Source organism: Wolffia australiana, chromosome 5 (genome assembly GCF_029677425.1).
Source record: "Wolffia australiana isolate 7733 chromosome 5, ASM2967742v1".
NCBI lineage: Eukaryota > Viridiplantae > Streptophyta > Magnoliopsida > Alismatales > Araceae > Wolffia > Wolffia australiana.
In genome coordinates this window covers 7,833,220-7,860,051 of record NC_135839.1, presented here as the reverse complement: position 1 = coordinate 7,860,051, position 26,832 = coordinate 7,833,220, and the positions used below count along the sequence as shown (strand labels likewise).

The following is a 26,832-nucleotide window of genomic DNA, read 5'->3' as shown; positions in this document are numbered from 1 at the left end:
TCGGTATTAAACCCAAAACCTCCGGCGGATGGCCAGTGGCCCAAGGAAACAAAAGAATCAGTGACATTTTTCATATACTCTCCTCTTATAGATAGGACTAACAAAGAACAGAGTTCTTTTTGTATTACTCCCCCCCCTTTGCTTTGGTTGATTTCTTTTTTTATGGGATTTTTTTTTAATAGATTAATTTAATTGATAACTTTTTAATTTTTTCTTTTATAAATAATAAATTAAAAATGACAATTACAAGAATATACTTATTGGGTTAGGTCCTGGGTATTTTGTCAATTGATAAATACCTTGTTTGTTGCGTTGGAACGCATACTAAAAAAGGTTTCCATTAGACTACGAACTAAAAACGGGAAGGAAGAAAGCGAGAGGATCTGCTAATTACTAATCCTAAAATCAGTCCTTCCCGGAGGTATTCTCTCAACGAATAAGTAATTGTTATAGTGCAATTTAGAGCTAATTCGAATAAGCAAAAAGCTAGTATAAGTCAAAAAACACTATTACGTACTATTTTATTCGAGAATTAAACAAATGGATTAGCAAATAAAAGTGCTAACGCCACAACTAGTCCATAAATTGTTAAAGCTTCCATAAAAGCCAAACTTAACAATAAAGTACCTCGTATTTTACCTTCTGCTTCTGGCTGTCTCGCAATACCTTCTACAGCCTGACCCGCTGCAGTACCTTGACCAACTCCAGGTCCAATAGAAGCAAGTCCTACAGCCAATCCAGCAGCAATAACAGAAGCGGCAGAAATCAGTGGATTCATGATAAGCTAAGCTCCTCGCAAAAAAAAAAAAGAAATGGTTAATGATACAATCAAGGAATACATCAGCAGAAAGACATTAAAATATCGCTTTTTGTTGTTATCTGTGATAGAGTTTTTTTGTTTTAGATAAATCTCTATGCATAGCATCTTATTCTAGTTATTACATTTGTTTATTCTAAAACCTTTTTTGATCCAATCAGTCAGTCTTCACTCTTCGACTTCCTTAAGTTCAGAGTTGATCTGGTTATTTGTTCAATCCCCAATTACAGAAAAAACGAAGAACTTTCTAGTTTAATCCCATTTAAGTGCAGTGAGCAACCAAAAATATATAAGACCCTCACTATAACTAGTTAATTTATAATATGACATATACATTTGTTTCTTCTATAACGTAAACCGCTTATTGAAAATAATTATAGAATACGTTTTTTGAACCATTGACGAAGGCTCGTTATAGTGATTTGACTTTTTATATTTATAAGATAAGTGAGTTTTTTATATTTATAAGATAAGTGAGTTTTTTTAGCTTTACGTGGGACAAAGATAACAATTTATAGTGAACTAAACTCAAAAATAATAATATTAATTTAAGAAAAACAAATAAAATACACTATAAATACAATCAAATTTTATAAAAGGAAGAAGTATATAATCTAGACTCGAAGAGAAATAAATAAAAAAATCTTAGGAAAAATCCTAAGATTTTTTTATTTAAATTTCAATGATATGGTATAGCTTTCTTTACTGCTAGGATTCTCTACCTTACCTTATCTATATAAGTAAATTTATATAATCGATTAGAATTCCTATAAAATCGATTACATAAAAAGGAACTTTCTAAAAAAAACCGACTCTTTGTCAACTGGGCTAAGGGTGAGAAAAAACTATCAAAAATTAGTTAATGGTGACCCTCCATAGATTCACCTATATAAGCTGCGGCTAAAGTTGCAAAAATAAGAGCTTGAATACCGCTTGTGAATAACCCAAGAAACATAACAGGTATAGGAACTACTAAAGGTACTAAAGAAACAAGAACAACAACGACTAATTCATCAGCCAATATATTTCCGAAAAGTCGAAAACTAAGTGATAACGGTTTTGTGAAATCTTCTAGGATGTTAATTGGTAAAAGTATTGGAGTTGGTTGAATGTATTTACCAAAATAACTCAAACCTTTTTTGCTAAGACCGGCATAAAAATAGGCGACAGAGGTCAGTAAAGCTAAAGCAACTGTAGTGTTTATATCATTGGTGGGCGCCGCTAATTCCCCATGAGGTAACTCTATAATTTTCCAAGGTAAAAGAGCACCTGACCAGTTAGAAACAAAAATAAATAAGAACATAGTTCCAATAAAGGGAACCCAAGGACCATAGTCTTCTCCAATCTGAGTTTTACTCAAGTCTCGAATGAATTCAAGGAGATATTCGAAGAAATTCTGACCGTCAGCCGGAACGGTTTGTGGATTCCGAACAGCTAAGGTAACTGAACCTAATAAGATAGCAATTACGACCCAAGAAGTAATAAGAACTTGGGCATGGACTTGTAAACCTCCTATTTGCCAATATAAATGTTGGCCTACTTCTACACCCGATATATCATATAACCCTTTGAGTGTGTTAATGGAACATGGTATAACATTCATATTGTCCTCTGACAGAAATCTAACTTAAAAAAAGAATTATTTTGATTTGATTCAACCATCTCTTTCTCAACTGACCCATTTTAATCATAAGTGGTCTATTTAGGATACTAAGTACTTAATAATATCCCAAGTCCGACTATTTTCGTTTTTAGTTTTTTATGAAATACAGGAATAGTAACCGATCCAATAAATCAAATATCTATATAGAGTTTATCGAAGTAATTGACTTATCTTATTAATAATAATAATCAATGATTTCTTATATAGCTAGAACGCCCTTCAATGATTGCAGAGACTAATTTGTTAAGAATCAATCGGATTGACGCGATAGCATCGTCGTTAGCTGGAATCGAAATATCTGCAAGATCTGGGTCACAATTTGTATCAATTAAACAAATCGTCGGAATACCCAAAATGACACATTCTCGGAGAGCCGTATATTCTTCTTGCTGATCAACAATAATTACAATATCAGGTAACCCTGTCATATATTTGATCCCACCCAGATATGTTTGCAGCGTAGATAATTGTCTCTTCAACATTGCTGCATCCCTTTTTGGGAGACTGTTCAGTTTTCCCAGCCTTTGTTCCGCTCTTAAATCCCTGAACTTTTGAAGTCTCGTTTCAGTAGTGGACCAATTCGTTAGCATACCACCAAGCCATTTTTTATTAACAAAATGGCAACGAGCCTTTATTGCAGCGGATGCTACTAAATCAGCTGCTTTATTTTTGTGCCAACGATCAAAAATTGTTTTCCTTTACTTGCTGCATCAAAAACTAAATCACAGGCTTCTGATAAAAAACGCGCAGTTCTCGTAAGATTTATAATATGAATACCTTTACGTTTTGCGGATATGAAAGGTGCCATTCTAGGATTCCATTTCCTAGTCCCATGACCAAAATGAACTCCTGCTTCCAGCATTTCTTCCAAATTGATGTTCCAATATCTTCTTGTCATTTTTCCCCACACTTGCTTCCTCTTTCTTAAAAAAAACTAAAGAGACGAGGTATGTAAAATAAATAATTGTTCCGATGGAACTTTATACGGAAGATTGACCCTTGATATACGCTCCAAAACATTAATGACTTTAAATTCAGTATGATCTACCCCGATCATCAAATAAAAAAATGACCGGCTAATAAAATTATATAAATATAAAATAAATAAACTTATTTTGACTTTAGTTTAGGCATCGTTGAATCGTTTCAATGATTCTTCTGATGTCTACTGAAAATTATTTGGCATGCAAGAACTCAAAAATTCTCTATGGTGAAATAAGATATCTATCATCTTTCCTTCGAACAAATTCTTATTTTTGATTTCCAAATGAATGTTTTTTTGCTGCCTTGAGTGGTGTACTAATTTTTTGAATCCGGTACCAACAGGTATAATTCCCCCTAGAACAACATTTTCTTTCAACCCTTTCAACCAATCAATACGACCTCGTAAAGCAGCTTTTGCTAAAACTCGAGCAGTTTCTTGAAAACTAGCTTCAGATATGAAACTTTGAGTATTAAGAGATGCCCTCGTTATTCCCAATAAGATTGCTCGATAACAGATTGCTTCATCCAAAGCACGCCCTGCTCGCTCCGCTCGCAACAATCCTATAAGTTCTCCGGGTAAAAAAACATTAGACATTCCATCTTCTGAAACCACGACTTTTGATGTTACTTGACGTACAATAATTTCTATATGTCTATTATGGATCTGTACCCCTTGGGATCGATAAACCTTTTGGATCTTATTAACCAAGGAGATCCGGCTTTGGGCGATCGTTAGCTCAGTACTAATCAAGAACCCCCAAGGTGTGGCCAGAATTCTTGATATACGTTCATTCCATGCTTTAACCCTCTTTTCCAGATTTCTTGATATTGACTCAATCGAACGCACTTCTAAAACTTGTTCCACTTTTGGAAGACCTTGCGTTATGTCACCCGATCTTGATTTTTCATATATAAATGTAACCAATGTATCTCCCTGATGAAGGGTTTCTCCATAATGACCGTGAACCGTCGCTCCTGGAGTAGCCAAATAAGGTTTAGCTGATCTTATAACTAAGTAGTCAACATCAACAATTAGAACTTGACCCGATTTTTTCTGTGATCCGTATTTAAGTAGAGATACATTTTCACAAAAAAATTGTCCAAGGCTAATAAGTGTGGCTGTTTCATCACAAAAAGCGGGATGGAAAAAATGCCAATTTAAATGAAATAAATTAAAAACTATCTTACGGGCTGGCTCAGGATTATAAATACCCTTATTTTCATCTATAATAAAAAATTTAAGTCCTTCAAAAGTCTGACTAAATTTGTTAAGTAAGAAATATTTTTTTAACAAAGTGTTATTATAAGTTATTAAATGGCAAGATGAATAAAAGTTGGCAATTTTGAATACTACTGTACCTAAAGGACCTAAACAATTCCTAATTGGAGCTACGGGATCCGCTTTAATTGATTGTTTTGTCACAGTGGTAGTGTTAGATTTCAAACCTTTGAATGGACCAATTCGAGAATAGTTCGATGATAACAAAATTTTCAAAGATTGAGATTCCTTATTTCTATTCAACAACGTACCGCCTGTTCCTTTATGTGTGGGAAATGATGGAATCTTTGTTTTAGAAAAAAAAGGATTCATATTGTTGTAATCTAATCCATTATCGCTAATCAATCCTGAACCCACCTTACTATTTCTTTTTCCGGTGTACAAAAGGGGGGAGTTACCTAACTCAATTCTTATGAAATCGCAAATTAGATCATTTGTCTTTATTTCAACAAAAGAAGCATGACTACCTTCTATAGAACTATTTTGTTCTTGGTCCCAATTCAATACTAAGCAAGTCCGAACTAATTGAATACTTGTATTAGAAATGTCTCGAATTGGCTTGCCATTTCCATAAAGGATATAATTGACAACTCTAAGTTGGATGTTATCGCCTTCCTGCAAAAGATCTTGTGGATAAATTTTGGCTAAATTGATGCCATCCGCGATTTCATATGTGACTACGGGTCGAACTGAAACAAAATACTTTTTCTTAGTAGGTGTGATCCGTTGGACATAGATCCAATTTTTCAAATGTTTGTATTCCTTGGAATCCATTTTTCCCGTTCCCGGTGGTATCAAGATGCCGCTATGCCTGGATATCTTATCTGTCTCCCCAGGAAAATGGATATCCCCAGAAAATATTTTTAGTTCTATTATTTTTTTTTTTCTCTCCACTCGAACCAATCCACCTACTCGGCTTCTTATATTTAAAGTGAGTGGTGTATCCACTCCTATAATACTATTGTTCCGGACCATTATCAACGAAGATCCTGGTAAGACATGCACTTCCTCGGGAATGAAAAAAAATCGATCTACTTTTTTTAGACTCAATTCTTTTGCTCCTCGGTATTCAATCAAATCCTCTTTTTTAAGGATTGAATCGACCTCTATAGCCCCATATTTAGTAATTCCAGAACTGTTTCTTCGGTATCGGGGATCGTCGAAATAAGCAAGAATACTATTTCTACGTAAAATACCATTTATGGGTATTTCAATCGAAACACCAAAATGGGGTAGGAGTTCTTTATCACATTCGTGATCATATTGTACTGGAATTATGAATTTATTTCTTCGCCTCTTGGCTAAAAAATCAGCATTTTGGTGCAGAATTAAAGGATATTGTTCTAAATTCGACTGACCATTGGATATGCTACGATCAGGTCTTGAATAATGACGAGTCCTCCCCTTTTTTTTACTAGAAGAATCCGAACTAAACAATGGATGTCTCGCTAGATCCTTAGTTATTGCTAGGTCAGAAATATATCTTTCTTCGAGAGAAACAGAATCAGCATTTATTTGATCTTGATCCTTGTGAAGGGAAAAAGAAACAATACTGTATCTTGACGTACCTACCGCTAATATCCATAAATGACTTGTTTTTGGTAATAGATGCACATTACCATAAGTATATTCAGGTGCATGGTAGACATCGGTACTCCAGTGCATTTCTCCTTCTGATTCTGAATAAATATGTTTTCGAACCTTCTCTTTAAAATTTAAAGTGGCTACTCCGGAACGAATCTCAGCAATCACTTGTTCTGATTCTACGTATTGATCATTTTGCACTAAAATCAAACTTTTAGCAGGAATATTTACATTATGAATAATCTCCTGACTTTCAATAATTACATACAGATCTGTTGAACATAGAAAAGCAGGATGCCCATGACGGGTACGCGTGGGATGAACTAAATCCTCGTTGAATTTGATTTTTCCATTAAAGGGAGCTCGTACATGTTCAGCAGTCCCCCCCGTGAATACTCCGCCCGTATGAAAAGTTCTTAATGTTAGTTGAGTCCCTGGTTCCCCAATTGACTGACCCGCAATAATACCTACCGCTTCTCCCAATTCGACCAGGTCACCGTGAGTGGGACTACGACCATAACATAATTGACAGATCCAAGAGGTACTCCTACAAGTAAATGGAGTTCGAATACGTATTGGTTGTGCTCGAAAACTTATGAATCGATTGACAAGTCCAATCCCAATATCTTGATTTCGGGCGGCAATGCATCGCGGCCCGATATATATATCGTCTGCTAAAACACGACCAATTAGTGTTTGGATAAAAATGCGTTCTGGCATCCCCTTTCTCGGACTTACGGAAATACTTCGAATAGTACCACAATCTGTTCTACGTACTATAATGTGTTGAACCACTTCAACAAGTCTACGTGTCAGGTAGCCAGCATCTGATGTTCGTACAGCAGTATCTACAACTCCTTTGCGGGCCCCGTAGCAAGAAATTATATATTCCGTCAAAGAGAGCCCTTCCCGTAAATTGCTTTGAATGGGTAAATCAATCATTTGTCCTTGGGGATCGGACATTAAGCCTCTCATACCTACTAATTGGTGTACCTGAGATGCATTTCCTCTAGCTCCCGAAAAGGACATTAAATAGACTGGATTAGAGGGATCAGTCATCCGAAAATTAGGATTCATTTCGTGTCTCAAATATTCGCTGGTAGCATACCATATTTCAATGGATTGACGTAATTTTTCTACCGCGTGTACATTGCCATAATGATGGTGTTTTTCCAAAATTGAACTTTGTTGTTCAGCATCTTGCACTAACCAGCCCTTAGAGGGTATTGTTAAAAGATCATCAATTCCTAATGAAATAGATGTAGCAGTGGCTTGCTGGAAACCCAGAGTTTTCACTTGATCTAGAATGTGTGATGTATAAGCCATCCCGAAGTGATCTATTAATCTGCTAATAAGTCGTTTCATGGCAGCTCCATCTATCACTTTATTGTGAAAGACCAGATCGGCCCGTTCTGCCATAAGTACCTCCCTATTCTGCTGAGTAGGATTCTACAATAGGTCTGAGTCAGTGATTCAAAAACTTCCTTTACTCAATCTTGATTCACATAAAAATTCAGGAATTATGATATCATTAAAGCTCCAATTCTCATGAGTCTCCCCTAATTACTTAGTTTAGCTAGGATACGAGTAGGCTCGATAAAATCCTTGTATCGCTTCTTCTATTTCTCGATAAAAAGAAATATGACCAACAGTGGTTCGAATGTATATAGAACTTATTTCTTTTTTGACACTTCTTACTATTAAATAGTGTCTATAAATTTCATGGTAGGTACCAAAAGATTCATATTGAACTTCCAGCGGAACTTCCCTGGATCCAATAATGACACGTTGATCTAGTCGCCAACGGAGCCACAAAGGACTATCCAAATTGATTCGTTTTCGCCGATAAGCTCCAAGTGCGTCATAGGAACTGGAAAAAAAGGGTTCCTTATCTTTCGTCGCATGAGAATTATTATTGCCAAGAGTTTGATTTTGATCGTTTTTGCAATTAGAGAAATTATAGCGATTTGCACAAATTCCTCGACGATTCCCCAGCGTTAATACATAAAGTCCAATTAGCATGTCTTGAGTTGGTACAGAAATGGGATCACCAATAGCTGGAGACAATAGATTCATATGAGAAAACATAAGTAACCGAGCCTCTGCTTGAGCTTCTAACGATAAGGGTACATGAACAGCCATTTGATCTCCATCAAAGTCTGCATTAAAACCCTTACAAACTAATGGATGTAAACATATAGCACGACCTTCCACTAAAATGGGTTGAAACGCCTGTATGCCCAATCTATGCAAGGTCGGTGCTCTATTGAGTAACACAGGATGCCCCTGCATGACTTCTTGAAGTATCTCCCATACAATGGGATCTTTTTCTCGAATTTTACTTTTAGCAATCCCGATGTTGGAAGCAACGTGTTGTCTTATTAAACCACGAATTACAAATGTCTGGAAAAGTTCTATTGCTATTTCTCTAGGTAATCCACATTGATGTAAGGAAAGTGACGGACCTACAACAATGACGGAACGACCCGAATAATCGACTCGTTTACCAAGCAAAGTCTCGCGGAATCTTCCCTCTTTTCCTTCAATTACATCTGAAAATGATTTGTAAACTTTATTATGCCCGTCCCTCATTGGTTGTCCACGTATACCATTATCCAGAAGTGTATCTACGGCTTCTTGTACCAATTTCTCCTGACACATTACTAATTCACCCGGTGTAGATCTACTTGTTGTTAGTAGATCAGTAAGAGTATTGTTGCGATAAATAACTCTTCTGTAGAGTTCATTAATATCCGAACTCATTAATTTACCCCCATCTATCTGAATGATAGGTCTTAACTCAGGAGGAAGAACAGGTAATAGGCACAAAACCATCCATTCTGGTTCTACATTTGTTCGAATAAAATGTTTAGCTAATTCCATGCGTCTAACCAAAAAATCCTTTCTTCTTCGAATTTTTCTATCTTCCCATTCATTTCCGGTGGACCCTTCATCTCCTAATTCTTTCCATTCTATCAATGAATTATCTGTAATAATGCGTAAATCCAAATCGGCTAATTGTTCTCTAATAGCACCTGCGCCAGTCGAGATTTCTCTATTTCGAAATGTTTCAAAGCCTTGGGTAGTAAAAAAAAGTGGGATGCTGTATTTCCAGGATTGGATTTCATATTCGAATGAACCTCGTAATCGTAAGAAAGTAGGTTTTTTAGCTATTGGCCTAGCAAAAGAAAAATCAAGATAGGTTCCTCAAGGATTCCCCCCTTCAAAATCGGACGTGAGGGTTTACTCTCATCCGGCTCAAGTAGTTAAGTCAACTAAACAAAGCGATTATTTATCATTTTTCTGGCTTTGTTTAAAAAAACCCCAAAAGAACTACTCTTTACTCAAGTTCTCAGTAAATAAAGGGAACCTATATTTGATTGATTCATTGTTCATCGGAAATGAAAATTTTCTAAATGACTTATTCAATTACGACATACTAAATGAAATCTAAAAATTTTGAGTAGTCTACTTCCTCCGAATGATGAATCTTTTTTTGAAAAGAATAGTTTTAAATTCGGAAGGGATTTACTTGTCGATATATTATATATGCTATCCGATCTTTTAGGTCCCTACTCACCTCGATGGTTAGGCCGTGATGTCCCTTGAAGCATATATGCGATGGATAAACTCCTATAACCATGCTATATTTGCTTACTTAAACTTGAACTGAACAGAAAAAGTTTTTTTGTCACGAGGTAGAACTAGCAATTCTTTTTTATCTGGTAAAGAATCGACCATAGATCAATTCCCCTTTTTTTGGAAGTATTGAATACACCCATAAATCTGAGCTTCATGTTACTCGTCCCAATAGACATGTCAAACTAGGGGCATCCCAATCAGATTCAATGGGATGACAGTTTCTCAGTTCGAATCTGTAAAATGCTAATTTCGATCAAATCACACATCGCAGTATACTAGGCCCTCTAATTCCTTAAGTGGTTTATCTAAAAGATTCGCGATATAACTAGGAAGGCGTTTTAAATACCACACATGAGTTACTGGACAGGCGAGTTTTATGTATCCCATTTGATATCTTCGTACACGAGAATCAACAAACTCGACTCCACATTGTTCACAAAATTTTGGGTCTTCCTTTTCAGCTCCGATCACTCGATAATTTCCACAAGCACAAATTCCACTTTTTATAGGTCCAAATATTCTTTCACAAAACAATCCGTCTTTTTCTGGTTTATTGGTTTTGTAATGAAAAGTGTAGGGTTTTGTCACCTCTCCGACTACCTCCCCATTAGGTAGAATTTTGTTAGCCCAAGCACTTATTTGTTCAGGAGAAACTAGTCCAATTCGAAGTTGTTGATGTTTATACCGGTCAATCATAGAATAGAAATTCTGATTCATTCAGATCAGATCAAGCTTCCTTCCTATTAATCTGAAAATTTTTCTCAGATACAAGAAAATGATTCAGTTCCAGAGCCAAAGATCGTAGTTCTCTAACAAGCAATCGAAAAGATTCTGGGGCATCCTCAGGAGTAACTATTGTTCCTCCAATAATCGTAGTACCAAGTACTTCCTGACGAGCTCTAATATGATCTGATTTATAAGTAAGCATCTCTTGTAAAATATGAGCAACGCCAAATCCCTCTAAAGCCCAAACTTCCATTTCTCCCACTCGTTGGCCACCTTGTTTTGCCCTTCCTCTAAGGGGTTGTTGTGTAACAAGTGCATAATGTCCACTGGAACGTCCATGGATTTTATCATCAACTTGATGAATTAATTTAAGTATATAGGACCTGCCTATTAGGACAGGTTGTTCAAAAGGATCTCCAGTTCTTCCATCAAATATTTTACTTTTTCCTGGATATTCGGGTTCAAATACCCATGGATTTTTTGTTTGCTTACTTGCCTCATATAATTCTGAAAACACTAGTTTTCTTGAAGCCTCTTGCTCGTATCTCTCATCAAAAGGGGCTATTCTATAATGTCTATTTAAAAGATCTCCCGCTAAGCCGAGCGAACATTCAAATATCTGTCCAACATTCATTCGTGAGGGTACTCCTAAAGGGTTGAAGACCATATCAACCGGAGTTCCATCTTGTAAATAGGGCATGTCTTGTCTAGGCAAAATTTTAGAAATAATACCCTTATTCCCATGTCTTCCTGCTACTTTATCACCCACTTTGATTTCACGTTTCTGTGAAATATATACACGAATCATTTCTGGGTTATAACTGGAACCCCCTTTTTTCTGGATCCATCTCACATCAATTACTCGACCCCTTCCACCTATAGGTAGTTTTAGAGAAGTCTCCTTTGCAGTGGAAACCTGAATACCAAGTATGGCTCGTAATAATCTATCCTCTGGTGCATACGACGATTCATTCGCTATCTGAGGCGTTAATTTACCTACTAAAATATCACCTGTTTCCACCCAAGATCCGAGCAGCACGATGCCATTTCTGTCTAAATTGCGGAGTAAATGAGCTTCTAAATGAGGTATTTCGTTAGTAATTCTTTCAGGGCCCTGACTTGTCATATGAGTTTGAATTTCATATTTTCGGATGTGAAAAGAAGTATAAATATCGCTATAGACCAAACGCTCACTTATAAGTACCGCATCTTCAAAATTGTAGCCTTCCCATGGCATATAAGCTACTAATACATTTTTTCCCAAAGCGAGTTCTCCCCCAACGGTAGCCGCCCCGTCGGCTAAAATTTGTCCCTTTTTAACATATTTACCCCGTTGAACCTGAGGTTTTTGGTGCATACAAGTATTTTTGTTCGAACGTTCATACATAACTAATGGAATAGTTAGAGTGTTTCCATTACCTGAGAAAACAATTTGGTGAGTATCCGTAGAAATAACTTTACCCTCATGTTCGGCTATAACTGAAACTCCCGAATCTAAAGCCGCTTGGCGTTCTAGTCCGGTTCCTACAATGCACTTCTCGGACCGAGAAAGCGGAACTGCTTGACGCTGCATATTAGAACTCATTAACGCCCTATTGGCATCATTATGCTCAATAAAAGGAATGAGAGAGGCTCCAATCGAAAAATATTGAAAGGGAAAAATGCTTCGAAGATGAACCTGTTCCCAGGCAATAGTCAGGAATTCTTGACGGTATCGAGCAGGAACAACCTGTTCTTCCTGAATACCTCGATTTAAGGCCAAAGAATTGCCTGCCGCTATCATATAATATTCATCTCTACTTGGTGATAAATAAACCATCCGTGCTTCTTTTTCTTTTGATCTCTCAGAGATTTCATAAAATGGAGTCTCTATGGATCCCCAATGACCAATCCTTACATGAATAGCTAAGGATCCAATAAGTCCAACATTAATTCCTTCGGAGGTGTCAATTGGGCAAATACGTCCATAGTGACTAGGGTGGATATCTCGTATCCGAAAACTTGCAGTTCGACCTGTCACCCCTCCAGGACCTAAATAACTCAATTTTCGACCATGAACAATTTGGGTTAATGGATTAGTTCGATCCAAAACTTGAGATAAAGGGTGTAGACCGAAAAATGATTCATAAGTGGTTGTTAATGAAGTTGAAGTTACCAAATTTTGAGGAGTTGGTATCAATTTATGCCTGATTGCTCCAGATATAGTTCCTCGAACCGCATTTTCTAAACGACCAAGAGCCAGTCCGAATTGATCCTGCAACAGATCTGCTACAGAACGAATACGTTTATTTTTCAAGTGATTCATATCGTCAAGTGTACCCATTCCAAATTTCATTCCAATCAAATGATCTGCAGCAGCCAATACATCTCGTGGTAACAAAAATGTATTGTTCTCAGGTATATCAAGATTTAATCTTTGGTTGATATTTCGCCGCCCAATTCTTCCTAATTCACATCTTTGTTGAAAAAATTTCTTTTGTAATTCCTTACACAAGGACTCAGAAAATACTGGATCCCCACCTACACAAGCAAATTGTTGATAAAACTCCAAAATAGCATTTTCTTTTGACCCGATCTTTTTTTTTTCCTTATCATTTAGGAAAGACAAGAAAATTTCAGGATAACAAACATTATCTAGAATTTCTCTTAGATTTAAACCCATAGCTGATAATAGAACGAGAATGGAGATTTTTTGTTTTCTACTTACACGGGCCCAGATCCTTGCTTTTCTATCAATTTCTAATTCTAATCTGCCTCCCCAATCTGATATTATGGTGCTGGTATAGACCGAGATGCCGTTATGGTCCAATTCAGAACGGTAATAAATACCAGGACTTTGCAATATTTGATTAATTACAATTCTGTAAATTCCATTTACGATAAAGGTTCCGAGGGAATTCATTATAGGAATGTTTCCAATAAATACTGTTTGTTCTTTCATATCTCTATTGGTTTTCCAAATTAATCCCGCAAGGACATATAATTCAGACGAATATGTGAGTGATTCATACACAGCATCTCTTTCTTTTCTCAAGGGTTCTGCCAATTGATATGTTTCCACAAATAATTTAAATTCAATTTCTTGATCTGTATCTTCAATTTTTGGAAACTTATTAAATTCTTCCATTAAACCCTGATTAATAAACCTACAAAATCCCTCAAATTGTATCTGACTAAATCCAGGTATTGTGAACATTCCCTCATTTCCATCGCGGAGCATTTTAATCTTAAGTTTCCTGTTTATCGAAAAATCCCATTATTAGTTCGCCTCTTCATCGATCCATATGGATCGCTCTAGCAATGATGGAATATATATTCTGTTTACTGAATTACATAAAATTTTAGACAACTCCATATATGTATTTCCGACATATCAACGGATCTGAGAAAAAGAGGTTGAATAAAAAGAAAATAAAGAGAATTTTCGGCGCAAATTTGACTCGAATTTGCGAAAGATACAAATGGAAATAAATTGATAAATTCCTGGAAAATCTTCTGCCGCTTTGTAAACTTAACTTAGGGAGTCTTGTATAGACTATCCAAATTTATCCAATTTCGACTTATTATTTATGATATTATGATGAGATTGGGTACCAAAAAAGGGAGTTAATTGGCTTTCACGTAATGCGAGAAAGCCATATTATAATAATAGGGAGGAGTAAAGAGTTTTTTGAACATGACATACTCAACAAATGATTAGAAGCTTCTTTTGTAGAATTCGAATTCATACAATACAATTAAAATACATAAGACGTTTTTCTTGTATTTATGAATTAAGTACAGTGAGCTAGTCGTAAATTTGATCTGTTATGATAGTTCTACTCAGGGCAACACAGGTTGTGCCATATCATAAATTTTCTAGTTAAGGAAAAATTAAAGCACCATAATTCTAATATTTCTAGAAATATACAAAGAAGATACCCGCTCGCTCTGTATCTATTACTTGTGTTCTGGGGTTTATATTTATATATGTACTTAATATACATAATTAGTGTTATGAGTCAAAATCACAATTGAAAAAGGGATTTATGTATATTCTATAGTCTATTACTTATATTATATATATAAATAAAATATTTTTTGAGTTTAGTACTTAATACTAATTTATATATGTAATAATATAAAATGAGTAGTAATTTCTTCATTTTTTAAGATTTTATTGAAAATGGTATTGATATTTTTAGAATTATATTATATAATAGAGTTTACTTGAGTTTATCTCCAGTAATATTCTACTGGGATAATATTGATACTTAGTGAGACTTTTTTCTCATCAAAAAAAAAGAAGCTAATCTCTATTTATAATAAATACTAATAGACAATTTATATTTCTAATATAAATAGCATTTATATCTAGCGTTTATTCTTTTTATTTGGCGACATGGCCAAGTGGTAAGGCGGGGGACTGCAAATCCTTTATCCCCAGTTCAAATCTGGGTGTCGCCTGATCAAGAAAAAATCGCGATTTCTTAGACTATCCTGCTGGTCTAAACCTAATTCTTCGTAAAGAGAAACAGACAGAGCGAAAGGTTTAGGCCTTTTTTTTTTTAATACTTAATTCTAAGTAACCATCGGTTCTCAAAAAGCAAAGCCTGTAATTCTTCAAACTAGGTAGTTTTCAGTATGTTACGAACAAACCAAACTTGATAAGTAACTAACAAACAGAAAAAAAAATATTAAGAGACAACTATGAGATTCATATCCACCATAGTAAGAGATAGGAAATACTATTTTAGTCATGACTGAAAGAGCAGAGTCGAAAAATAACAAAAAAGAGACTCCTTTTTTATTTTAGTTTTCGGCTTAGGTTTAATAGGAAACACTATCAAATCTTCATACTTTCATTAGTTGACTATACAATCAATATTAAGTTAAGTGAGTAAGTTTCTACTGAGTCAATTGGCTAGGCTGAGGGGAAATTGATTTCTCAGTTATGTAAGTAACTAAAAAAAGATACGTTGTCTCTAAACTGGAAAATCCTAGTGATAAATAATCACTAGTCATTCTTGATTGATTGTACCCTCTCCTCTAGAAATAGAATAAAGGTTCAATTTTGACATTATAGGAGATTGGAAAACAACAAGACTATAAGAACGCATCATATTTCAAATTGTTTCACAGAATGATAATAGGTTTAGATAAAATAGAATTATGAAATAGCAATTTATATACCTTACCTTGCTGGTGAGGTAGTTATATCTCTGTTTTTATTTTGTTGCTTATAAAAGTGAACAAAAATGTAAGTCTTACTATTCCTCTATCTTTATCTTAGGATAAAAGCCTTGGCTTGATATTTAGAAAGTATGTCTATCTTATTTGTGTCTAATCTTTATTGAATTCATATAACAGAAATGTTCTAACTATAGGAACTTGTTACAAATCTATTTATTGGATGATCAATAGGGGTAAGTCATAATTCCATTTTGACTCTGCCCCATTGATTCTACTATGATTAGTAATCAATAATGGAATAATTCTTTCATATGATAAGGATAGGAGATATATCACATGGATATAGTAAGTCTCGCTTGGGCTGCTTTAATGGTAGTCTTTACATTTTCTCTTTCACTAGTAGTCTGGGGTAGGAGTGGACTTTAGAGGTACTTTTTATTGAGTCATAAAATTGTATCAGCTGTTTAATGTTTTACGACCTGTTTGTTTGAAATCAAGATGTCTATGCTTTCAAATTCTGCTACAGTGAAATAGCAATAATAAACTACAATACACTAATAAACACTAACCATTTGAGCAGAAAATGAAATAACTAAATTCTCTAGGTGTATTTGTAAAAAAGGCAACGGAATATATTTATATTAATAAGATTTTTCATGATAGGCTTTTTTTCAACCAAGTTGTTACTATATCTATTTTTTTCTATTTTTTGATTTGTTGAACAGGTTCTTACGGCTATTATAATAACTAAGAACCAAGCCAACGTTCTTTTTTGCTTTATGTGATTTCTTCTTTGTTTACTTTTACTCTTCTGAGATAAATTTGTTCTGTTATTACTATTTTAATACATACTTTCTACTCAAGCTTGTAGTAGTGAACACAGCCACCAGGGATAAAACTTTTTGTGTTGAGCGATCTACGTCTCATAATTTAACATTTAAAATTTCTAGAAATTTTCTTTATTTAGGCTTTATCAACAAATCTCAAAATCTGATGTAATGTCATGTTTAAGTATGACTTAACAAATGGGCCAATTGACTCCTCTTTTACAGATATAAAGAAGTGATCATACAAGGTGGCATCGATTATCAGTTTCTAGATTGATGAATGACTTCTTTATAACGCTAAAAAAAGAAGAATGATTCGAGTTCTTTATTTCATTTTTTTTATATGTTTTATAGAAAACTAGCCCCCATTTTTTTTTTTTTTAATTGAACAGTTTTCATCTATCTCGGGATACTCAGTATAAATTAAAAGAGAGCTAGAAAAATCTCTGGACCTTAAATTATGATTTATTTTTGATTGGTCAAAATTCAAAAGCGACGAAAATACGAAATAACTCGAAATTTGAGTTTAGTTGAATTTATATATTTATTTCCCTAATTAAAAAGTCTGTGTACAGACGTATTGGAGATTGATCTCCGTTGTCAAGCCCATATCTGTCTACAAATATATAGTCTCTAAATATAGAGATGCTACAATAGAACACACGATAGTGTGGTAGAAAGATTTATATTATATCATTTAGTTCTTTCTACCATACTATCTCCACTAGTGTCGATTCCAGTCCAATCATTCCATTTAAGACTTGGAGTTTAAATCCCTTTCTTTAATGACGGATAAGAAATCAAAGTCTCAGTTAACTTAATCATTTTGGCTCACTGTTTTCACGTAGATGATAAGTAAAAAAGCAGTAGGAACTAGAATGAACAGTGCAGTAGCAATAAATGCGAGAATATTTACTTCCATAATCTTATTGTTTTTTTCTTCGCAATAACTCGGGATCTAATCCCATAGAGGTAATAAATTTGACTGCTATAATCTAATTTGGATTAATTGTATCCTAATGATACTAAATGAAATCCGTGTATGAATAACAATATCTAATCTATCAAAGAGATTCATCATCGAGAATTGAATAGACTAGTATAACATAGGAAGATCTTTTATCCATACCAAGTAAAAAAAGGGATTCCTGATTCTCTAACGAATTCATTGAGTTTATGTTTTCACTCTTTCTTTTTTAGACTAGACTATAAAAAAAGGTCCCTTCATTTTTTTTTGTTAGATTTCTCCCATTAATTAGCTCATGAGATATCATATGACCGACCGGTATTCCATTGGCCATCCAAACAAACAGTAGAAGTGCAAGAAAAAAAGTCATTAATATAATACAATTAATATAATACTAATAACTTATTTAATAATAATAAACTACTAATTATAACTTAATATATATCATTTTTTTGTAGATGAAAAATTCTCTGTCAAGCTGATTTTGGTAAGATCATTAGGTATCATGCAATAAATACCATATATAGACTCCTTATATGTGTACTCCTATCCTACTAAAAATATTAATACTCTATAAAAATATTAATACTCTAATATATTTCATGGATTAAGAGCAATCGAAAACGTCATGTCAGACCTTTCCTTTAGAGTATCCATCAAACTAATAAATAGAGTGATACCACCAATTCAATTGTCCCAATCCACATAGATATGTCTCCTTGTTCTGAAATTGTTAATGGCTAGTAAGTATAAATTGTTCTATTTGTGTGATACTAAATCGAACATTAAAACAAAAAAAGAGAGAAAGATGCCTACCTAGAATTATATGTTGCTCCCCGTTTTATCCTTGTGCGTCGGGAACAATACAGACAGAAATTCAAAGATTTATCGGGTCGTCGGATCTTAGTTCGGGACTGACGGGGCTCGAACCCGCAGCTTCCGCCTTGACAGGGCGGTGCTCTGACCAATTGAACTACAATCCCAGCAGGCTGGACAGTATGTCTATTCTGTCTATTCTTAGGGTTTCCTAAGAACACTCTATTTGCTGTATTATAACATAAACACGAATGCTATAGGGATATCCAGCTAGACTAGATATAGCCTATACTATATCTAGTGATTCATATAGTAATCATAACACTGGTTAAATAGTAACCTGTAATAATTACTATTGCTTTAATATTTATTAGTTATTTTTAATATAATAATGATAAAAAAGAACACAAATTAGACTTTTATTTATTCTTACATACATATCAGGTATTTCTAGAAAAAGGTGATGTCATACTCAAAAGAAAGCGGAAAGGCAAACTTTTGGGCCGAGCTGGATTTGAACCAGCGTAGACAATTGCCAACGAATTTACAGTCCGTCCCCATTAACCACTCGGGCATCGACCCAGGAAGAATCCATATCATATACATATATAATAGATAATTGATATGGATATGGGCTTCTCAATTATTACTAAGCCACGATGAACTTACTTTCCCAGTACCCTACCCCTAGGGGAATTCGAATCCCCGCTGCCTCCTTGAAAGAGAGATGTCCTGAACCGCTAGACGATAGGGGCATATCCGCCCGACCACCATCATACTATGATCATAATATGATCAGTTTTTTGGAATTGTCAATACAATAAATAGAATCTAAAAAAATGGAAAAATATACAAAAAGGACCTAGTAATTGTAAAAATGTAAGTACTGGTCTGATTATAAAGAGCTTTTCAACTTTGATGATTCCCGACCGACCCTCTAGGTAGGAGGTCATAAATGTGTCATCCGCTATGATCTATTTATTATACTCATATAATATAGTCATATATACTATATAATACAATAGTGTAGACTTATTTAATAGGTCAAATTTGAGATTTTATTATTTGAGAATTCTTTCCTTATATAATCTAATTAGGTTCGGTTCAATATTCATTATTTATTTAGTTAGACTAAATATAATAGGAAAAGATAATAGGAAAGTTCCCTACCTATTCTCTTTAATGAACTAGACGATATTAAATTAAGTTTATATTAAGCTAGCTAATAAGCTAGATAAGTTTAGTAAAAGTCATAATAAAAAAATGAATTATAAATTTCTTTTCTTTTAATTTAATATTAAACTCAATTATAATATTCAACTTTTAATTAATATAAAAGTCCTTACATGAATATAAAAATTCAGAATAGATAAATATTAAGTAAGATATATGTTTTTTCTATTAAAGAAATATGTCTTAAAATCATATGTATTAATATGTTTCTATAATATATTCTATTATTTATATATTAATATATTTATCTAATATTATAGAATTTAATTAATATATTAAATAAAAAAAAAAAGAAAAAATATTCAAAAATATTAGTAGATTAACAAATAAAAAAAGTAGTATATCAAATTAGTTGAAGTAGTGATTGATCGAAGATCAAAAGTATAGAAATTTTAGTTATTGAATTTAATTTACCCTAATAGATTTCTTTAAATAAAATACGATTTGATCTCATACATCTCTGTAAGATTTGTATATGTAGGAATTAATTCAATATTGTTCTCATGATCCCTCAAAAGCAAAGACAATAGATCAAATACAATAGCTAAAGTAACATTGAAACAATTCACTTTAGTTTATTGGTAAGGTTTTTGACGAACTTTCTGCTAGACTTGACTTAGGACTTCAACCCTTTAGTTTTAAATCTATATAATTTCTTGTTCCTGCATAAGTTCCTATACATCTATATGTAGATGTAATATATGGACATATATACCCGCGGTAGACTCATAATGGAAAATTGAGAATTTAGTGAGTTTTAAGCCCTTTTAACTCAGTGGTAGAGTAACGCCATGGTAAGGCGTAAGTCATCGGTTCAAATCCGATAAGGGGCTTTTTTTTTGACCCAAATTTGAATCTTCATTTTTTAGGGGAGAGTATAATAGATGGATCTTGTTGATATTTGTGAAAAAGATAACCATATTAGAAACATAAAACACCTTTTATCATGAATAGTTCTAGTTATGATTAAAACCTAGTTATAAAGTTGTTCACTATATTTTAGATAATAAAAAATCTTTAAACCTTTTAGGGGAGGAGGAGTCGATCCTCTATTGATCTAATAATTGTTACCAGACTTCCTTTGCTTTTTTAGATCTATTTTTCGTCCTAACCCTAGGACATTGCTATTCTAGATCTCTGATCTATTAGATATTAATCACCAAACCAAAGTCTTCCTAATCTCTACAGTCTCCCAATCAAAGCCATAGTTAAAGTAACAAAAAAAAATAAGTGGACCTGACACGTTGAATCATGACTATATTGGCTATTCTGATATTCAAATTCTATAGAGATGAAATTCTAAAAGCGGACTCTTTTTTTTTGACTTTTTTTTTTAACTTTAACCATCCAAGAATTTGTCGATATCTCCCGTTTTCATCTTCTTTTTACTGGATGCTCCATAGGAATAATTTGCTATTCCTTTTCCCCAAAAAGAAAACTTTATTTCACTAATAAATTTTTCAATCTCTTTCTTTGATTACAAAATAAGATATTTTTTTTGAGCCAAGTCAATAGAGAACAAATACAATAAGGGGGTTTTCATTTCTAGTTTACCTTTATTTAATATTGAGTTTAGTATTTCAAATTTAATTTAGATTTAGGAGAAAAAAAAACTACAATACGATATTTTTTGATCTAACGAGTAAAGGTAAAGTCAAAAGATACATATTCGAAGTTTCTTTTTTTCTTGGTTAGGCCCGCTAAAAAAGTACTCTGCATTCGAGTTAGAGGACAATTCGGGGTTCAGTTCAAAATTGTTGTTTTTAAGAAAAAAAAGTAATAGTAAAGACTAATCAAATCAAACTAACTGATGGATTTACCTAGGTCGGTTTGTAGTCTACTAATTTGTAGTCTACTATTAGTAGTCTACTAAAGGAAGAGTTTGTATCTTCGAAACCCATTCGAAGGGGTATTGGGCGATTCTTGGTATCGTCTATATAAAATCGAAATATGATATACCCTGGAAATAAAATGAGATGAGGTGTTCGAAAATGGTTGAAGTAGTTAAATAGGAGGATCACTATGACTATAGCCCTTGGTAGATTTACCAAAGAAGAAAATGATTTATTTGATATTATGGATGACTGGTTACGTAGGGACCGTTTCGTTTTTGTGGGTTGGTCCGGCCTATTGCTATTTCCTTGTGCCTATTTCGCCGTAGGCGGTTGGTTCACAGGTACAACTTTTGTCACTTCATGGTATACCCATGGATTGGCGAGTTCCTATTTGGAAGGTTGCAATTTTTTAACTGCTGCAGTTTCTACTCCTGCGAATAGTTTAGCTCACTCTTTATTGCTTCTGTGGGGACCAGAAGCTCAAGGAGATTTTACTCGTTGGTGTCAATTGGGTGGTCTGTGGACTTTTGTTGCTCTTCATGGGGCTTTTGGGCTAATAGGTTTCATGTTACGTCAATTTGAACTTGCTCGATCTGTTCAATTGCGACCTTATAACGCAATCGCTTTTTCCGGTCCAATTGCAGTTTTTGTTTCTGTATTCTTGATTTATCCACTGGGTCAGTCTGGTTGGTTCTTTGCACCTAGTTTTGGTGTAGCAGCAATCTTTAGATTCATCCTTTTCTTCCAAGGGTTTCATAATTGGACGTTGAATCCATTTCATATGATGGGAGTTGCTGGAGTATTAGGCGCTGCTTTGCTATGCGCTATTCATGGTGCTACTGTAGAAAATACTTTATTCGAAGACGGTGACGGTGCAAATACATTCCGTGCTTTTAACCCAACTCAGGCTGAAGAGACTTATTCAATGGTAACTGCTAACCGCTTCTGGTCCCAAATCTTTGGGGTTGCTTTTTCCAACAAACGTTGGTTACATTTCTTTATGTTATTTGTACCAGTAACTGGTTTATGGATGAGTGCTCTTGGAGTAGTCGGTCTGGCTCTGAACCTACGTGCCTATGACTTCGTTTCCCAAGAAATCCGTGCAGCAGAAGATCCTGAATTTGAGACTTTCTACACCAAAAATATTCTATTAAATGAAGGTATTCGTGCTTGGATGGCGGCTCAGGATCAGCCTCATGAAAATCTTATATTCCCTGAGGAGGTTCTACCACGTGGAAACGCTCTTTAATGGAACTTTAGCTTTAGCAGGTCGTGACCAAGAAACCACCGGTTTTGCTTGGTGGGCCGGTAATGCCAGACTTATCAATTTGTCCGGTAAACTACTTGGAGCTCACGTAGCCCATGCCGGATTAATTGTATTTTGGGCCGGAGCAATGAACCTATTTGAAGTGGCTCATTTCGTACCGGAAAAGCCGATGTATGAACAAGGATTGATTTTACTTCCCCATCTAGCTACTTTAGGTTGGGGGGTAGGTCCGGGAGGAGAAGTTATAGATACTTTTCCATACTTTGTGTCTGGAGTACTTCACTTAATTTCCTCTGCAGTCTTAGGCTTTGGCGGCATTTATCATGCGCTTCTGGGACCTGAAACTCTTGAAGAATCTTTTCCATTCTTTGGTTATGTATGGAAAGATAGAAATAAAATGACCACAATTTTAGGTATTCACTTAATTTTGTTAGGTCTAGGTGCTTTTCTTTTAGTATTCAAAGCTGTTTATTTTGGTGGTGTATATGATACCTGGGCTCCAGGAGGGGGAGATGTAAGAAAAATTACCAACTTGACCCTTAGCCCAAGTGTTATATTTGGTTATTTACTAAAATCTCCTTTTGGAGGAGAAGGTTGGATTGTTAGTGTGGACGATTTAGAAGATATAATTGGCGGACATGTATGGTTAGGTTTCACTTGTATACTTGGTGGAATTTGGCATATCTTAACCAAGCCTTTTGCGTGGGCTCGCCGCGCATTTGTCTGGTCTGGAGAGGCTTACTTGTCTTATAGTTTAGCTGCTTTATCTGTATTTGGTTTTATAGCTTGTTGTTTTGTCTGGTTCAATAATACTGCTTACCCTAGTGAATTTTATGGTCCAACCGGACCAGAAGCTTCTCAAGCTCAAGCTTTTACTTTTCTAGTTAGAGACCAACGCCTTGGGGCTAATGTGGGCTCCGCTCAAGGACCTACTGGTTTAGGTAAATATCTAATGCGTTCCCCAACTGGAGAGATCATTTTTGGAGGGGAAACCATGCGTTTTTGGGATCTACGAGCTCCTTGGTTAGAACCTCTAAGAGGTCCAAATGGGTTGGACTTGAGCAGGCTGAAAAAAGACATACAACCTTGGCAAGAACGCCGTTCAGCGGAATATATGACTCACGCTCCTCTAGGTTCTTTAAATTCCGTGGGTGGCGTAGCTACCGAAATCAATGCAGTCAATTATGTATCTCCTAGAAGTTGGTTAGCTACTTCTCATTTTGTTCTAGGCTTCTTCTTTTTTGTGGGTCATTTGTGGCATGCGGGAAGAGCCCGTGCAGCTGCAGCAGGATTTGAAAAGGGAATCGATCGTGAATTGGAACCTGTTCTATTCATGACCCCTCTTAATTAATTGAATTGATATTTTTTGATTTATATATCTTTTTTTGTTCTGGCTCGGCTAGACGTAGGATAGCCGAGCCAGAACAATTTATAACAGTATATTAGGCCAATAAAAAAAGATTCAACAAGAAAAAGGAGAGAGAGGGATTCGAACCCTCGATAGTTCTTTAGAACTATACCGGTTTTCAAGACCGGAGCTATCAACCACTCGGCCATCTCTCCAAAAGACAATTTCTATTTTATTTCTACAAATAGAACATGGCCATATGAATTGATACACTACCCTGTTAAAGTGACATTCTAGATAGGGTCTATATATGTATTCATTTGTATGTATCTATGTGTATATTGATAGGTATATACAGGATCTAGTATATCTATTTGTTAGTTAAATATATAGTAAACTAAATCAAATACTAAATAAAGTGGTAATAACTTTTAATGAATGAATTGATTCATGGTTAAATCCCGCCATGATGCATTTTCTCAAAATTTTAACTAAATAAGGGATCAAATGGTATAGTTTATTTGTTGGTAGCTTGGAGGATTACAAGCATGACTATTGCTTTCCAATTGGCTGTTTTTGCATTAATTGCGACTTCATCAGTCTTACTGATTAGTGTACCTGTTGTATTTGCTTCTTCTGATGGTTGGTCAAGTAACAAAAATATTGTATTTTCTGCTACTTCATTATGGATTGGATTAGTTTTTTTGGTAGCTATCCTCAATTCTCTCATCTCTTGAACTTTTTCTCCGGCATTTCTTCCATCCAAAACACAGCTACTTCTAATAAAATTCTTCTTTTGAGATAGATTTGAATTAAAGTTTGAAAACAAAAAGAAAGATATTTCTTTTGTTTTATTTTCAATCATATCGTTGATATCATTTTTTGATTACTTATTTTATCGTATCTATCGGTTTTTTGGAATCGGAATCTTCCTGAAAGAAGAAGAAGAAATAGTATCAGGTCCTGCACAAATATGATCCAAACGCATATATGATATATCATATATGTCATATATGTGTGGACATATGTGTGCGTATCAAAAAAGCGGATATGGTTTAATGGTAAAATTTCTCCTTGCCAAGGAGAAGTCGCGGGTTCGATTCCCGCTATCCGCCCATGGGGAAGTCATTTACTATGATTACTAATTTAGTCTAGTTTACTACTAGAGTGTCGTCGTTAGATGATTCTGTTTCTTTATCTACCCGCCAATCGAAAAACAAAACCTACCATCCAAAAACAAAAAGCTTATTAAGAACTAGATACTAGAATAATACCACACCTAAAATAAGAAAATAGTGAGATTATCTAGATATGTATATTTCTTTTATCTATTTTGATTTGATCAAAAAACAATGTTGCGGAGACAGGATTTGAACCCGTGACCTCAAGGTTATGAGCCTTGCGAGCTACCAAACTGCTCTACTCCGCGTTGAAGAACTAAGTGGACAAAAAGAATATACGCCCCTTTACCATATCTATATAATTAGAATAGTCCATTTATACAGAATGGTAAAGAGGGGCCACTCCATGATCATGGATCATAGAGATTTATAAAAACAAAAGTGAACGGTATTTTTATCCTTACCAACTAGACCTTGTAGCGCCCGGTAACAAACATGTATTAACCATTTCTCGAAGTATGTGTCCGGATAGTCCAAAGTGTCGATAGTTACCCCTAGGTCGTCCCGTCAAAAAACAACGTCGATGAAGCCGTGTGGGTGCACTATTACGTGGTAGGGATTGCAATTTTCCATGAATTTCCCATTTTTCACTCAACGACGGAATTTGGCTTATTTCTTTTTTTAAGGATTGACGAATCAAATGATATTTCTGCTCCAATTTCTGTCTCTTGCTCTCCCTCTGAATCAAACTTTTTCTTGCCATAATTTTCAGTTCCTATTATTTTATTATCAAAAATATAGTTCGGATCTTAGATGTAGAAATATAATAAGGGGGCTTCCCCTTATTCATCAAAATAAAAGGAATGAAATTCTTGACGATACAATACAGGACATAAAACGAATAACTAAATTAACCAAATTTTCCTGATGTAGAGGCAATCAAGAAAGCCGCATAAGTGAATATATAACCTACAGAAAAATGGGCCAATCCGACCAATCTTGCTTGGACAATAGAAAGGGCCACTGGTTTATCTCTCCATCGAATCAAATTTGCTAAAGGTGTGCGCTCATGAGCCCATGCTAAAGTTTCAATTAATTCCTGCCAATAACCGCGCCAGGAAATTAAAAACATAAAGCCAGTAGCCCAGACAAGATGTCCAAATAAGAACATCCAGGCCCAAACCGATAAACTATTCATACCAAAAGGGTTATATCCGTTGATAAGTTGTGAAGAGTTTAACCATAGATAATCTCTTAACCATCCCATCAAATAAGTGGAGGATTCATTAAATTGTGAAACATTACCTTGCCATAGTGTAATGTGTTTCCAATGCCAATAAAAAGTAACCCATCCAATGGTATTTAACATCCAGAAAACTGCCAAATAAAAAGCGTCCCAAGCCGAAATATCACAAGTACCACCTCGTCCCGGGCCGTCGCAAGGAAAACTATAACCGAAATCCTTTTTATCCGGCATTAATTTAGAACCACGTGCATCTAAAGCACCTTTTACTAAAATCAAGGTAGTTGTATGCAAACCTAGAGCAATAG

General features: G+C 34.8%; 7 non-coding genes across 7 annotated transcripts; 3 read left to right on the top strand and 4 right to left on the bottom strand.

Annotated features, from left to right (window-relative positions):
* The first annotated feature begins 15,070 nt into the window (after positions 1-15,070).
* On the top strand, positions 15,071-15,141 carry TRNAC-GCA (transfer RNA cysteine (anticodon GCA)). The gene has a single exon. It is a non-coding gene; the product is annotated as a tRNA-Cys (tRNA).
* Positions 15,142-18,570: 3,429 nt separating this feature from the next.
* Positions 18,571-18,644, bottom strand: TRNAD-GUC (transfer RNA aspartic acid (anticodon GUC)). Its single transcript has one exon. It is a non-coding gene; the product is annotated as a tRNA-Asp (tRNA).
* Positions 18,645-18,976: 332 nt separating this feature from the next.
* TRNAY-GUA (transfer RNA tyrosine (anticodon GUA)) lies at positions 18,977-19,059 on the bottom strand. Its single transcript has one exon. It is a non-coding gene; the product is annotated as a tRNA-Tyr (tRNA).
* Positions 19,060-20,471: 1,412 nt separating this feature from the next.
* On the top strand, positions 20,472-20,543 carry TRNAT-GGU (transfer RNA threonine (anticodon GGU)). The gene has a single exon. It is a non-coding gene; the product is annotated as a tRNA-Thr (tRNA).
* A 3,743-nt stretch (positions 20,544-24,286) lies between these two features.
* TRNAS-UGA (transfer RNA serine (anticodon UGA)) lies at positions 24,287-24,375 on the bottom strand. The gene has a single exon. It is a non-coding gene; the product is annotated as a tRNA-Ser (tRNA).
* An 829-nt stretch (positions 24,376-25,204) lies between these two features.
* On the top strand, positions 25,205-25,275 carry TRNAG-GCC (transfer RNA glycine (anticodon GCC)). Its single transcript has one exon. It is a non-coding gene; the product is annotated as a tRNA-Gly (tRNA).
* Positions 25,276-25,515: 240 nt separating this feature from the next.
* On the bottom strand, positions 25,516-25,589 carry TRNAM-CAU (transfer RNA methionine (anticodon CAU)). The gene has a single exon. It is a non-coding gene; the product is annotated as a tRNA-Met (tRNA).
* Between the last annotated feature and the right edge of the window lie 1,243 nt (positions 25,590-26,832).